Source organism: Callithrix jacchus, chromosome 1, assembly GCF_049354715.1.
Source record: "Callithrix jacchus isolate 240 chromosome 1, calJac240_pri, whole genome shotgun sequence".
NCBI classification, from domain to species: domain Eukaryota; kingdom Metazoa; phylum Chordata; class Mammalia; order Primates; family Cebidae; genus Callithrix; species Callithrix jacchus.
The window spans coordinates 206,053,563-206,068,097 of NC_133502.1; the positions used below are offsets into that span (position 1 = coordinate 206,053,563).

A 14,535-nucleotide genomic window follows, 5' to 3' on the forward strand; every position below is an offset into this window, starting at 1 on the left:
TTTTTTGTGGTAACAACATTCAGAATATTTTCTTCTAGCTGCTTTGAGACATATGATACGTTTGTGTTAAGGCCAGTCACCCTGCTGTGGAATAGAAGACCAGAATTGATTGCTCTCATCTGAGGGGAAGTTTTTACCCATTACTGATTCCTTCCCAGACCCTCTCCATCTTCCTAGTGACCTCTAGTAACCCCTGTTGAACTTTCTGCTTGTAGGAGATGAAGATGTTTTCAGTCTGCATGCCTGAGATCGTGTGGAATGGGACTTTCTCTACCAGGCTCATCCATTGGACCTGATGTTCTCCAGGTTTCTTCATGTGGCTGCAGATGGCAGGATTCCCAGAGCTTTATGGCTGGAACATACTCCATGGTGTATCTGAACAGCAGTTTCTTCATCCCTGCAGCTGTGGGTGGACAGGTAGGTTGGTTTGGTACTTTGGCCACAGTTACAAGTGCTTCAGTACCAATGGAAGGCAGATAGCTCTCTTCAGCCCAGGGATTTCAACTGCTTTAAATGTGGAACCAGTGGTGGGGCTGCCAGCTGACATGGTAGTTGTACCGTGAAGTTTTTCAGGAACCTCTTGCTGTTTCTCAGTGTGTGTATACTAGTTTACGCCTCACCAATAGTGTTGAAGAGGTTACCTTTCTGTAAGTCTACACTGGCTGGCACCTTCCAAAATTTGTGTTTTGTTTTTGGTAGTATTCATAGCGAGTGGAAGGAGACGGAATCTTAGCATGGTTTCCATGGACATTTTTGTGAGTATTAGTGATGTGGAGAAAGTCATTTGAGAAATCCCCACGTTGCTTTCCATGGTGCCTGAACTGGTTTGCATTTGCACCAGCAGCAGAGCAGCGTCCCTGTCCTCTGCCTCGCCTGCATTCGTTCTTGTGGACTGTATCCTAATCGTCATTCTGGCCACTGTGAAATACTATCTCGTGGGCCTTTTGCTTTGCCTCTTTCTGATGCTGACTGAGGCAGAGAAGTGTTGTCATGTCTGTTGGTTGCTGTAAGCCTTCTTTCGAGGCGCATGTTTTCATGCCCCTTGCCCTTTCTTCATTGAGTTTTTGTTTTCCTGGTTTATTTGCTTAACATCTTTAAGGTAGATCCGGGATATTAGCCTTCATGAGATGCATGCGCAGGAACATTTTCTCCCGTTGTGCGGGCCGTCTGTTCACTCTGTTGGTCATTTCTTCTGTGCAGCAGCTCTTTGTGTATTAGGTGCCACTGGGCAATAATTGTTTTAGTTGCACTTGCTCTCGGAGACTGAGACACATCCACGCTGTGTCAAATCCTCTGTCAGGATGGGCGTTTCTAGGTTCTCTTGCAGGCTTTTCATAGTTTGAGGTCTTGCATTTACATCTTTCATTCATCTTGAGTTTGTCTGTACACCGTGAGACACGGGGCCCACTGTTTTTCTTCTGCAGCTGGCTAGTCATTTATGCCAGCGCCGTCTATTGAAAGGAGGGAGTCCTTTCTCCAAAGCTTCTTTTTGTGGATTTTGTTGAAGATCAGATGGTGTTAGGGGTGAGGGTTTCAGTCTGGGTCCTCTAATCTGTTCCACTGCTCTGTGTGGAACGGGGTCCCTAGCTTTTCAATGAAATTTAACATCAGGAAGTGTGACACAACCGAGGTAGTTGGGATTTCTCAGGATTGCTTTGGAAATTCAGTGTGTTTTATGGGCCACATGAATTTTAGCATTGCGTATTGACATCGTTTTTAAAAGGTTGGTCATATAGTGAAGGTACACAATGCGGGGAGTTAGAGTGGGGCATTTTGATTAATGCAGACACAGAGGAATGATCAAATCAGGATCTTTAGAGCCTCTCTTATCAGAAACAGTTGTGAATTTCTCTGTGGTGAAAACATTTGGAATCTCCCAGGTTTTGTTAAAAGGGTGTGATGTTGTGTTAACCTCTGGTCACTTGGCTGTGGATCAGCGAGGAACAATTCATTCCTCTCATCTAAGTGTAACTTTGTGCCTATTTCTGACTTCTGCCCGTGCCCCTTCTTCCCTCCAACCTTTAGTAACTACTATTGTGCTTTCTAGACCTATGCAATAAAGCCTTTTATTTTGGATTCTACATTAGTTGTTCCTTTTCTGCCTGTCTTAGGTCATATATGATGTCCTCCACGTTCAACAGTGTGGCTCCAAATGATGACATTTCATTCCGGTTTTCTAGCTGAAGACGATTCTATTTGTGCACATACACCTGGTATCCCTTCATGTGTGGATGGGCAGGTAAGTCTATTCTTTGTCTTGGCAATTGTGAATAGTGCTGCAGTCCACATAGGATGGCAGATGCCTCTTGCATGGACTGATTTCTTTCGTCCTGAAAGTATACTTAGTAGTAGACTTGTTAGATGAAGTGGTAGTCGTAGGTTAAACTTTTGGAGGAAGCTCCCACTGGTGTCTGTAGTATGTATACTAACATTCTTACCAAATGAGCTCCTCTGTGGAAATTGACAGCAGCATTTGTGTCTCTTTTAATGTATTTGATTGCTTTGATAACACCCGTATGAATTATAGTGAGATCATGTGTGTTTTGATTTACATCTTTCTCATGATTTGTGATATTATCTAAGTTTTGAAAACTTGTTTTCAACATTACGTCTTCTTTGCAGAAATGTCTGTTTAGGTTATTTGGTCCCATTTTGTTTAGTTATTAGTTTCTCTTTTGTGTTTTTGCTAGTAAGTAGCGTTTGTTGCTTAGACATTTTGAAGACAACCTTTCATCATATGTAGGTTTGCCGAAACCTTTCTTGTAAACTTACGGATAATTTTTTTTTTTTGAGACGGAGTTTCGCTCTTGTTACCCAGGCTGGAGTGCAATGGCGCGATCTCGGCTAACCGCAACCTCCGCCTCCTGGGTTCAGGCAATTCTCCTGCCTCAGCCTCCTGACCAAGGATTAACTCAAAATGAATTAGAGACTGATCAACAATACAGGGGGAAAAACTCATAGGTGATGGGATAGATTTTTTAGAAATCTGCTTGGGCACAAACTCTAACGTATGATGTAGTCCCACGTGTGTCTTTTTTCTTGTTGTCCTTTGATGTAGGTGACTGATGAGGAAAAACAGAATCATGACCAAACTATTCATCACCTATGAGTTTTTCCCCCTGTATTTTTTATTTTTTTTTGGCACACTGTGAGCACAGATCCACGTTGATCTAAATATACCCACACCATGTGTCTTCTCATTGGAAGAGTTTGATGCTTTCGACTTTTGTTGATCAGTCTCTAATTCATTTGGAGTTAATCCTTGGTCTTTTTACACAGTTGGGGTCCTATTCTACTTACGTAGGGATATCCAGTTTTCAAATCCATTGACTAAACAGATTCCCCCCTCTTCATTGTGTCTGTCGGTGTTCTTTTACAAAACGTATACACCACCTAGGAATTTGGGTTTGTGATTGAGCTCCCTCATTCTGTCTGTTGGTCTGGGTTTCTCGGTTAGTGCCAGTCATCTATTGTTTAGATAACTGGCTTCTTATAATATAATTTCAAATGGAGGATAGTGATGCATTCCATGTACTTTGTTTTTTCAGGGTTGCTTTGAAATTCAGGGTGTTTCATGCTTCCATGTAAATTTTAGCGTCATTGGTATTCTTTTTTTTTTTAAAAAAAGAGATTACCCTAGAGCATATGTATATAACTAGAAGATACAGGGGCCATTTTGATATGGGTGCACCTAGCATATTGATCGAATCACAATATTTAGCATCTGTGAAGTCCTCTAGGTATTATTTGTCTGTGGAGATGATACTCATAATCCTTTCCAGCTATTTGGAAAATTCACTACAATATTTACCCTGGTCTCTCTGCTATAGAAGAGAAGGGCAGGACTCATCTGTTTTCTAAGTGTAACTTTGTACCCATGACCAATCCCTGCCTAGGCGCCCCTTCCCCACAGCCTCTGGTAACCACTATTGAACTTTGTGCTTCTGTGAGGTCAAGTTGTTTCAGATTCCACATGCATGAGATCATGCAGTATATGCCTTTCTCTGCCTGGCTTATTTCATTTAACATAACGTTCCTCAGGTTTTTCCACGTGGCCGCAAGTGACGAGATTTCACCCATTTCTACGATTGAAGAATATTCTGCTCTGGATGTATATTGCAGCTTCTTCATCCCTTCATCAATGGAAGAACAGGTAGGTGTATTTCCTATCTTGGCTATCGTGAGTACTGCAGTACAGAGGGTAAGGCAGGTATCTCTTCCACGTAGGAATGGAATGATGGCTGGATGAAATGGCGTTTTTACTTTGTTTGAGGCACTTCCAGCTGTTTTTTGTAGTGTGTGTAGACACTGACATTCCCACCAATAGTGTATGAGAAGAGTTTCCCCTTCTGAAAGTCTGTACTAGTGGTTTCCTTTTAAAACTTTTATTTCTGTTTTAGGTAGCATTCATTAGATGTGGATGGAAGCGGCATCTCAGTACAGGTTTCCTTGACATTCTTGTGAGGATTAGCGCTTTTGAGAGACTTTTCTTTTACCTGTGAGTCAGTTTCCCATCTGCTTCACAGAGACGTCTGTTCAGGTCCTTTGCCCAGACTTTGCTTGGGTGTTTGTTTTTGTTTCCCCCCACATGGTAGTGTCAGTGTCTTTCCCAAATTTTATAACAACCCCTTTCAAAGACAGGATTTTCCATAGTTTTCTTTCAGTCTGTGAGGCACCTTCTCTTCTGTTCATTGTTTTCTTTTCGCAGCATAAGATCTGATGTTTTCCGTACTTCCACGTGTTTACATGTTAGTGGTGACTTCCGTGTGCAGTTAAAACCGGTGAAAAAGATTGCCAATCCATGGCATTGTCTATGTTTTTTTTCCTTCTAATTTTCTTTTTCTTTTTATATTTTACATTTTGCAGCTTGTGTGCATAGATTAGTCTTCTAAACTATGTGCTTACCCATTGTTTCCTGAGGGAAGGAAATGGTTTCAAGATTGAGTTTAGGCCTTCCATGTAATTTACATCGATTTTTGTCCTATTTCAGTGTTTTTCATGTGGTTATTCAGTTTGCTCAAAATCATTTATTCTTTTCCCATTGTGTCTATTTGTGTTGTGTTAAAAAATGTGTTCAGTGTACATTCATTTGGGTGGCATGTGGGACTCCCTCATTCTGTCCGTTGGGTAGCCTTTCTGTTTTTATGCCAGTGGCAGGTTGTTTGGAAAAATAGAGGTTTTCGTTATTTTATCATTATGCTCACTCAGTGCCTTTAGTGTCTTGCATATGGTAGAAAACAGTTCTTTTCGGATACATGATTTTCTGTAATTTTATCCCAATCTGTAGGGTGCCTTTTCTTTGGGTTCACCATTTTCTCCTTGTTTATAAATTTTAAAGTTGTCCTTTGTCTAACCTGTTTATATTTGCTTTTGTTAGCAGGGATTTCTGTTTCCCATTGGGAAATAAAGCGAGCGAGATGACGAAAATGTTGTATTATTTATGGGTATATTCTTTCTAATTTTTCCTTTCTGCAACTGTTGTACACAGATTCAAGTCTTCCCAAAATAGACACTCACCCTATGTATTTTCCTGAGAGCTTGTTAAGTTTCAGGATTAAACTTAGGTGCTGAGTTGGTTTTGTGTTGATGTTTGTATTCTTGTGCAACGTAAGGGTCTCACTTCAGTCCTCTGCATGTTAATAGCCAGGTTTCTCAACCTGGGTGCCTTTGGTGTGTTTCTGAAAAATGTGTTTATATCATTTTGGTCTGATTGTCTGGCTCCTTCATTTGGTCCATTTGGTGATCTTTCTGTGTTTATGTCACTAACAGATAGAAAGGGTCAGGGTAAGTTTTGTTTTGTTTTCTTTTTCTGTAGCTTTCCACCTTGATTTGGTAAAAGAGTACCTACATTTACTTCAGTTAACAATATTGTGCACACAGTACTAGTCGGGTGGTTCATCAGTTGATCATCTAAATTGGGGTAAATGTTAGTGAAATGGTAGAAATAACAAAGACATTTATCAAAAGAGGACTTATGCACAAATAAGTTCCAGTATCAAAAATTCAGTAGGCTGGGCACAGTGACTCACGCCTGTAATCCCAGCACTTTGGGAGGCCGAGGTAGGCAAATCACCTGAAGTTAGGAGTTTGAGACCAGCCTGGTCAACATGGTGAAACCCCATTCCTACTAAAAATACAAATATTAGCCAGGCGTGGTGGCAGACACCTGTAATCCCAGCTATTCAAGAGCTGAGGCTGGAGGATAGCTTTAACCCGGGAGGTGGAGGTTGCAATGAGCCGAGATTATGCCATTGCACTCCAGCCTGGGGTACAGAGTGAGACCCCATCTCAAAAAAAAAATAATAATTCAGTAAACAAATGTGACTTAAACTATATAAGAGTTATAAAACAGTTAAAAATTTCCCCCAAATTCTGGAAGGACATGTAAGAGTGATATAAGATCATTAACTGGATTGAGGCACATAGAATACTACAGACAAATAGGACATAGGGATATAAAAGTAAAAGGTGTATCGGTGATAGAGTTGGTAAGAAAAAAAAACAGTAATACTTGACTTACTAAGAAATTTGTCTAGGGTTTGGCTGTTTTTCAACTGTGGGAAAATCCCAAAAGCCAGGTGCAGTGGTGCACAACTCTAGTCCCAACTACTCCAGAAGTTGAGGCAGGAAGATTCCTTGAGCCCAGGAATTCCAGGCTGTAGTGTGAAATACGGTGCCGGTGAGTAGCCACTCTCTCACTTCAGCCTGGGCAACGTAGCATGACCGTGTCTCTCAGAAAGATTACAACAATTATAAAACATTTGTTTCAGCAGAAATGTAACTTTTTTGTGTCTCATTATTTAAAAAATTCAGTCAGTGCACTTTAACTTATAATTTTGATGGTGTTTCTATGATCTTAACACCCAGAAAAGTAATATAGGCCCATGCTGAATGAGGCCTCAGCCTTCTATCTTTACCTGGGTTCATGTCCCAGCACATCATAGAAGAGCAAATCTAATCCTTTTAAGAAAGTGTTGCAACAGCTAAAAGAGAACAAATTAAATGGATGTTCTAACATAAATTACAAACTAGCTAGCTGATTAAAAACATCAGTATATTGCTCTGTGTTATTTCTCTGAGTATACCATATCTACATGCCCATGAAACATTGGTATGCCTCCATTGAGACTTGTTTTTTCTCCTTATTTACGTAAAACATAACACACAATTTACTGGCATCAAGTAAAGTGACGGAACATACGATATTTTGGTTTTCCATTTCTGAGTTACTTCACTTAGAAGAATGGCCTCCAGCTTCCTCCAAGTTGCTGCAAAAGGCATCATTTCATCCCTTTTGATGTCTGAGGAGTAGCCCATGGTGTGTGTGCACCACTGTTCCTGTATGCCTCATCAGTCAATGGGCACTTAGGTTGGTTCCGTATCTTTGCAGTTGCAAATTGTACTATAAACATGCATTTGCACGTGTCTTTGTGTCTTTTTTCATGTGACTACTTCTTTTCCTTTGGGTAGATACCCAGTAGTGGGATTGCTGGATGAAATGGTAGTTCTGCTTTTACTTCTTTAAGGACTCTCCATGCTGTTTTCCATACTGGTTGTGCTAATTTACATTCCCACCAGTCGTGTAAAAGTTCCCTCTTCACATTCAAGCTGATGTTGGTTTTCAGCTTTTTAATTGTGGCAGTTCTTGCAGGAGTAAGGTTGTATCTCACTGCGGTTTTCATTTGCATTTCCTTGATTAGTGATGTTAGTGCCCTTTAAATAGAGACTTCAGTAGTTTCCTTGTTTCATTCTCCATATGAGACCACAACAAGACAGCTAAATTTCTATTTATTTTAATTTCGACATGAAGGCTGACTCTTGCCCAGGCTGGAGTGCAGTGGCACGATCTTTGCTCACTGCAACCTCTGCCTTCTGAGTTCAAGCAGTTCTCCCGTCTCAGCCTCCCGAGTAGTTGGGACTACAGGTGCCTGCCACCATGCCCAGCTGATTTTTCTATTTTTAGTAGAGACAGGGTTTCACCATATTGGTCAGGCTGGTCTCCAACTCCTGATCTCAGGTGATCCACCCACCTCAGCCTCCCAAGGTGCTGGGAATACAGGCGTGAGCCACTGCTCCCAGCCGAGGCAACAACAAGACATCTGTCGATGAACCCTCACCAGACACCAAATTTTTTGGTGAGATGATGTGAAATTCCCAGCCTCCAGAACTCTAATAATGTCTATTGTTTATAACCCACCCAGTTTATGACATTTCGTTACAGCAGCCTGAATGGGCTAAAACGGTATGTGTGTAATTACCTTCTTAGCACTGCGTTTGCTCGAATCTGTAAGTTTTTGGTACGTTATGTTTTTTATTTCTTTTATCTCAAGATAATTTCTGACTTCCCTTGTGATTTCTTTTTTGATACATTGGCTAGTTAAGAGTATGTTGTTTAGTTTTTCTTTTCTTTTTATTTATTGAGACAGGGTCTCGCTCTGTCACCCAGGCTGGATGGCAGTGGTGCAATCTCTGCTCACTGCAGCCTCCCTCTGACTTCCAGGTTCAAGTGACTTTCATGCTTTAGCCTCCCAAGTAGCTGTGATTACAGGGGCCCGCCAGCATGCCCAGCTAATTTTTATATTTTTATTACAAACAGGGTTTCACCAGGTTGGCCAGACTAGTCCTGGACTCTCGACCTCAGGTGATCCACCCACCTTGGCTTCCCAAAGTGCTGGGAGTACAGGTGTGAGTTACCACATCTAATCTGATTTTTCAAACAATGGAAACATTTGTGATTTTTTAAAAGTTCTCCTGTTAATTAATTTAATGTGACTAGATATGATGCTTTGTATACTTTCTGTCTTTAAAGTTGATTAATCCTTCTCTTCTGGGCTAATATATTGTCCATCCTTGAGAATGTTCCATGTGCACTTGAGAAAAATGTGTGTTCTGCTGTTGGATGCAGTGTCCTGTGTATGTCTGCTAGGTCCAATCGGTTGATGGTGTTGTTTTATTTTCTTAATGATCTTCAGTCTAGTTTTCTACTCATTGTTAAAAGTCGCATATGAGGGCTGGGTGTGTTGGCTCATGCCTGTAATCCTAGCATTTTGGGAGGCCAAGGTGGGCAGATCACCTGAGGTCGGGAGGTCGAGACCAGCCTGGCCAAGAAGGCGAAACCCTATCTCTACTAAAAATAAAAAAAAGAGCCAGGCATGGTGGCAGGCACCTGTAATCCCAGCTACTTGGGAGGCTGAGGCAGGAGAATCACTTGAACCTGGGAGGCAGAGGTTGCAGTGAGCCAAGATCACACCATTACACTCCAGCCTGGGCAACAGAGTGAGACTCTGTCTCAAAAAAAAAAAAAAAAAAGTGGAATATTAAGGTCTCCAACTGTTTTTTTTAGAACTGTATTTCTTCCTTAAATTTTGTCAGTTTGCTTAATGCATTTTAGGGCTGGGAAGTTTATGACATATATGTTTATGATTATCATGTTTTCTTGGTGAATTGGCCTTTATATTAATGTAACATCCTTATCTTTTGCAATTTTTTTTTGACATAAAGTTTATTTTGTCTGATATTAGTATAACAACCCAAGTTCTCTTTTGGTTACTATTTGTGGGGAATATATTTTCCATCCTTTAACTTTCAGTGTTTAAATTATTTGTAGAGATGGAGTTTCTTTATGTTTCCCAGGCTGTTCTTGAACTCCTGGGCTCAAGTGATCTTCTTGCCGTGGCCTCCCAAAGTGTTGGGATTACAGGTGTGAGCCACTGCAGTTAGTCCAATTCAATGATTTTAGTATATTTAGTATATTTACAGAATTATGTAACAATCACCAAAATCTAGTTTAAGGACATTTCATCATCCCAGAAAGAAACTCATGCCCATCAGAGTCACTTTTCAGTCTCATTCCCAGCCCTAGTCAACCAGTAAGCTGCTTTCTATCTCTATATTCGGCTGTTCTGAACCTTTCATATAAACGAAATCATGCGACGTATGTTCTTTTGCATCTGGCTTTTTTCCCGAAGCTTTGCGTTGCTGAGGTTGATCACTCTGGTAGCATGCCTCAGAACTCATTTTTGATTGCTGAATAGTATTCCGTTGTACTCTCCACATTTGAATTCCTTCGTCAGTTGATGGGCATTTGGCTTGTCTCCACTGTTTGGTTCTTGTGAGTGGTGTTGTTGTGAACATTCACCCACAAGTCTTTGTGGGAACATACATTTTCATTGTTCCTGGTTAGATACCTAGAAGTAAAGTTGCTGACTTTAAGGCAATTTGACTTTATTTTATTTTATTATTATTTTTGTCCTGAGCCCCTTGCAGTTTTCTGCTAGAGAAGGCGATTTTATTTTTAACATTTTGAGAAACTGTCATACTATCTTCAAAAAAAGTGGCTGTACCATTTTACGTTCCCACTGGCAGTGTATGAGGGCTCTGTTCTCCACGTCCTCTCCAGCACTTGGTGTCATGCGTCTGCTTGGTTGTATTCTAGTGGGTGGAAAGAGACATCGTGTTTTGGATTAATTTGCATTTTCCTAGTGACTGACGATGTTGAGCACTTTATAATGTGCTTCTTGGACATTAAAATATTATCTTTGGAGAAATGTTTCTTCATGTTCTTTTCCCATTTTTAAGTTGGATGTCTTTTAATATTGAGTTGTAGGAGTTCTTCTGGATATATCGGTTGTTAGACACATGATTTATAAATCTTTTCTCCCATTCTGCGGCTGTCTTCCCCTTCCTTGATTGTATCTTTTGCTGTGCCAAAGGTTTAAAGTCAGCTGATGCTCAATTTTTTATTTTCTTGCTTTTTCCCTTTCCTCCTTTTCCAGGTCTCACTAGGTGGCCCTGACTGGTCTTCAACTGCACGTTTGATGTTGTATCTAAGACATCAGTGCCTTACACAAGATCACAAGGATTTACTCTTACGTTTTCTAAGAGTTTCATTGTTTTTAGTTTTACATTTAGATCTGTGATCCCTTTTCAGTTAATTTTTGTGTATGGTGTTAGGCAGGGACCCAAATTAATTTATTTGTACATGAATATCCAGTTGCCTCACCACCGTTTGTTGAAAAGTCTATTCGTGGTTGGAAACGGTGGTGGGAGGCCAAGGCTGGAGTATTGCTCGAGTCCAGGAGTTTAAGGCTGACATCTGCCTAATTCTCCCCATAATTTCTCCCACACCTGCCTAAAAATTGTTGCATTTGCGATGACATGGATGAAACTGGACGAAATGATGCTAAGTGAAATAAGCAGAGCACCGAAAGACAAACCCTGCATGATGTCATTCATGTGTGGATCCTTAAAAAGTTGAACTCTGCTTAGGAACTGATTCATTAAAGAAAATGGAAAGAAAGAAAGAAAAAGAAAAAGGAAAAAAGAAAAAATGTTGAAGTCATAGAAGCAGAGAGTAGAATGGTGTTTACCCCGGGCTGGGTGTGGGGGAAGAATTAGGCAGATGTTGGAGAAATTATGGGGAGAATTAGGCAGATGTCAGCCTTAAACTCCTGGACTCGAGCAATACTCCAGCCTTGGCCTCCCACCACCGTTTCCAACCACGAATAGACTTTTCAACAAACGGTGGTGAGGCAACTGGATATTCATGTACAAATAAATTAATCTGGGTCCCTGCCTAACACCATACACAAAAATTAACTGAAAAGGGATCACAGACCTAAATGTAAAACTAAAAACAATGAAACTCTTAGAAAACGTAAGAGTAAATCCTTGTGATCTTGTGTAAGGCACTGATGTCTTAGATACAACATCAAACGCGCAGTTTAAGACCAGTCAGGGCCACCTAGTGAGACCCGGAAAAGGAGGAAAGGGAAAAAGCAAGAAAATAAAAAATTGAGCATCAGCTGAATTTAAACCTTTGGCACAGCAAAAGATACAATCAAGGAAGGGGAAGACAGCCGCAGAATGGGAGAAAAGATTTATAAATCATATGTCTAACAACCGATATATCCAGGAGAACTCCTACAACTCAATATTAAAAGACATCCAACTTAAAAATGGGAAAAGAACATGAAGAAACATTTCTCCAAAGATAATATTTTAATGTCCAAGAAGCACATTATAAAGTGCTCAACATCGTCAGTCACTAGGAAAATGCAAATTAATCCAAAACACGATGTCTCTTTCCACCCACTAGAATACAACCAAGCAGACGCATGACACCAAGTGCTGGAGAGGACGTGGAGAACAGAGCCCTCATACACTGCCAGTGGGAACGTAAAATGGTACAGCCACTTTTTTTGAAGATAGTATGACAGTTTCTCAAAACGTTAAAAATAAAATCGCCTTCTCTAGCAGAACTGCAAGGGGCTCAGGACAAAAATAATAGTAAAATAAAACAAAGTCAAATTGCCTTAAAGTCAGCAACTTTACTTCTAGGTATCTAACCAGGAACAATGAAAATGTATGTTCCCACAAAGACTTGTGGGTGAATGTTCACAACAACGCCACTCATAAGAACCAAACAGTGGAGACAAGCCAAATGCCCACCAACTGATGAAGGAATTCAAATGTGGGGAGTACAAAGGAATACTATTCAGCAATCAAAAATGAGTTCTGAGGCATGCTACCAGAGTGATCAACCTCAGCAACGCAAGGCTTCATGAAAGAAGCCAGGTGCAAAAGAACACACATCACATGATTTCGTTTATATGAAAGGTCCAGAATAGCCTAATACAGAGATAGAAAGCAGCTTACTGGTTGACTAGGGCTGGGAATGAGACTGAAAAGTGGCTGATGGGCATGAGTTTCTTTCTGGGATGATGAAATGTCCTTAAACTAGATTTTGGTGATTGTTACATAATTCTGTTAATATTCTAAATATACTATAAATCATTGAATTGGACTTACTGCAGTGGCTCACACCTGTAATCCCAACACTTTGGGAGGCCACGGCAAGATCACTTGAGCCCAGGAGTTCAAGAACAGCCTGGGAAACATCTCTGCAAATAATTTAAACGCTTTAACAGGTGTGGTGGCACAAGCTGAGGCAGGAGAATCACCTGATCCCAAGAGATTGAGGCTGCTGTGAGCCATGATGGCACCACTGCCTTCCAGCGTTGGTATCAGTGATAACCCTGTCTCTCTCTCTCTCTCTCTCTCTCTCTCACACAATCATTGTACACTTAAAATGGGTAGATTTTAGTTTGTAAATTACACCTCTATAAAGCTGTTAATTTATAAATTATTTTTATTTTTATTTTATTTTTTTTTGAGACAGAGTTTTGCTGTTTTTACCTAGGCTGGAGTGCAATGACGCAATCTCAGCTCACCACAACCTCCACCTCTCAGGTTCAAGTGATTCTCCTGCCTCAGCCTCCCAAGTAGCTGGGATTCCAGGCTCCCGCTATGATGCCTGGCTAATTTTTAGTATTTTTAGTACAGATGGGGTTTCATTATGTTGTTTAGGCTGGTCTGAAAGTCGTGACCTCAGGTGATCCACCCATCTCGGCCTCCCAAAGTGCTAGGATTACAGACACGAGCCAGGCAGTTTTTTAAGTTCTAAAATTATACTATTTGCCCCTAGCACCAAGATTGTGGTCTCAAAATACCATTGCCCAATGAAAGGAAACAAGGCTTCCTGGACAAAGTGCTGATTCCAGGTCCAGGCCGGAAATGTGTAAGGAGCCTGGAACATACTATCACTCTGGATAGCAAAGAATCCATCAAAGATTATTAGGATGATTTCAACATGTCCAAAGGGCCAATCTGAAGGGCCTCCTTCTAACCAAAGATAGGACATTTTGTACATTAGTTAGGATAATAGTTGCAGTGAATTGAGATATATCAGATATGTTTGAATATCTGCATTCATAATGATCCTTTTGAAAAAATAAAAGTGGGCTGGCACAGCTCCTCGTGCCTGTAATTTCAACACTCTGGGAGGCTGAGTTAGGAGAATCACTTCATCCAGGAGTTCAAGACCAGCCTGTGCAACACGGGGACTTTGTCTCAAGAAAAGATTTTTTAAATTACTCAGGTTTGAGGGCCCGTGTCTTTGGTCTCAGCTACTCAGGAAGCTGAGATGGGGAGGGTCACCTGAGCCTAGAAGTTTGAGGCTATAGTGGCATGACTGCTTCTCTGCATACCAACCTGGGCAACAGAGCTAGACCCTCCCTGTCTAAAAAAATTAATTAATAGAAGTGGTCACCATTGAAGGATATAAATGAAACAGCCCATGATTTTGAAAAATGGTAAACAAGAAATCAAGCCATGAACTGGTGTTTTCTATATAAGTTGTACAAGTGAGTAACAGTTCATAAGAAGCAGCATCTCTTTTTTAAATTTACTTCATTTTTTTCTTAATGCAAGGCTCTGCTTGGGGTAGCAGTGTCTCTTCATGTACGGCCCTTCTTAGGGTAGCAGTATCTCTTCGACGGGTGGCAGCTCATAAACGAAGAAGGAATGATACAACAATGCCTTCATTGTTCAATCCGTAATTGATCAGTGGCCATTAACACCACCAATTAAAAAAAAAAAAGATATCCAGAGAGTACACACCTCCTCCCAGAAGAAACTAGCACAGCCTTTTTGCCCTGAATCAAGTCCAGCCTGAATCTCACCAAGTCTTGAGAT

At 40.8% G+C, this 14,535-nt stretch overlaps 1 protein-coding gene across 22 annotated transcripts in view; it reads left to right on the forward strand.

The window, feature by feature from the left end:
- LOC100406723 (myosin-9) overlaps nucleotides 1-14,535 on the forward strand; it is a 127,314-nt gene that overhangs the window by 95,598 nt on the left and 17,181 nt on the right. For 21 of the 22 annotated variants that reach the window (XR_013522931.1, XR_013522930.1, XR_013522938.1 and 18 more), the window contains 3 exons: nucleotides 216-417; nucleotides 2,112-2,239; nucleotides 4,042-4,153. The gene's annotated coding sequence lies outside the window, so the exon portion shown is untranslated. Of the gene's footprint in view, nucleotides 1-215; nucleotides 418-2,111; nucleotides 2,240-4,041; nucleotides 4,154-8,596; nucleotides 8,684-14,535 lie in introns of all 22 variants that reach the window. The other variant, XM_078339278.1, reaches the window with a different exon arrangement.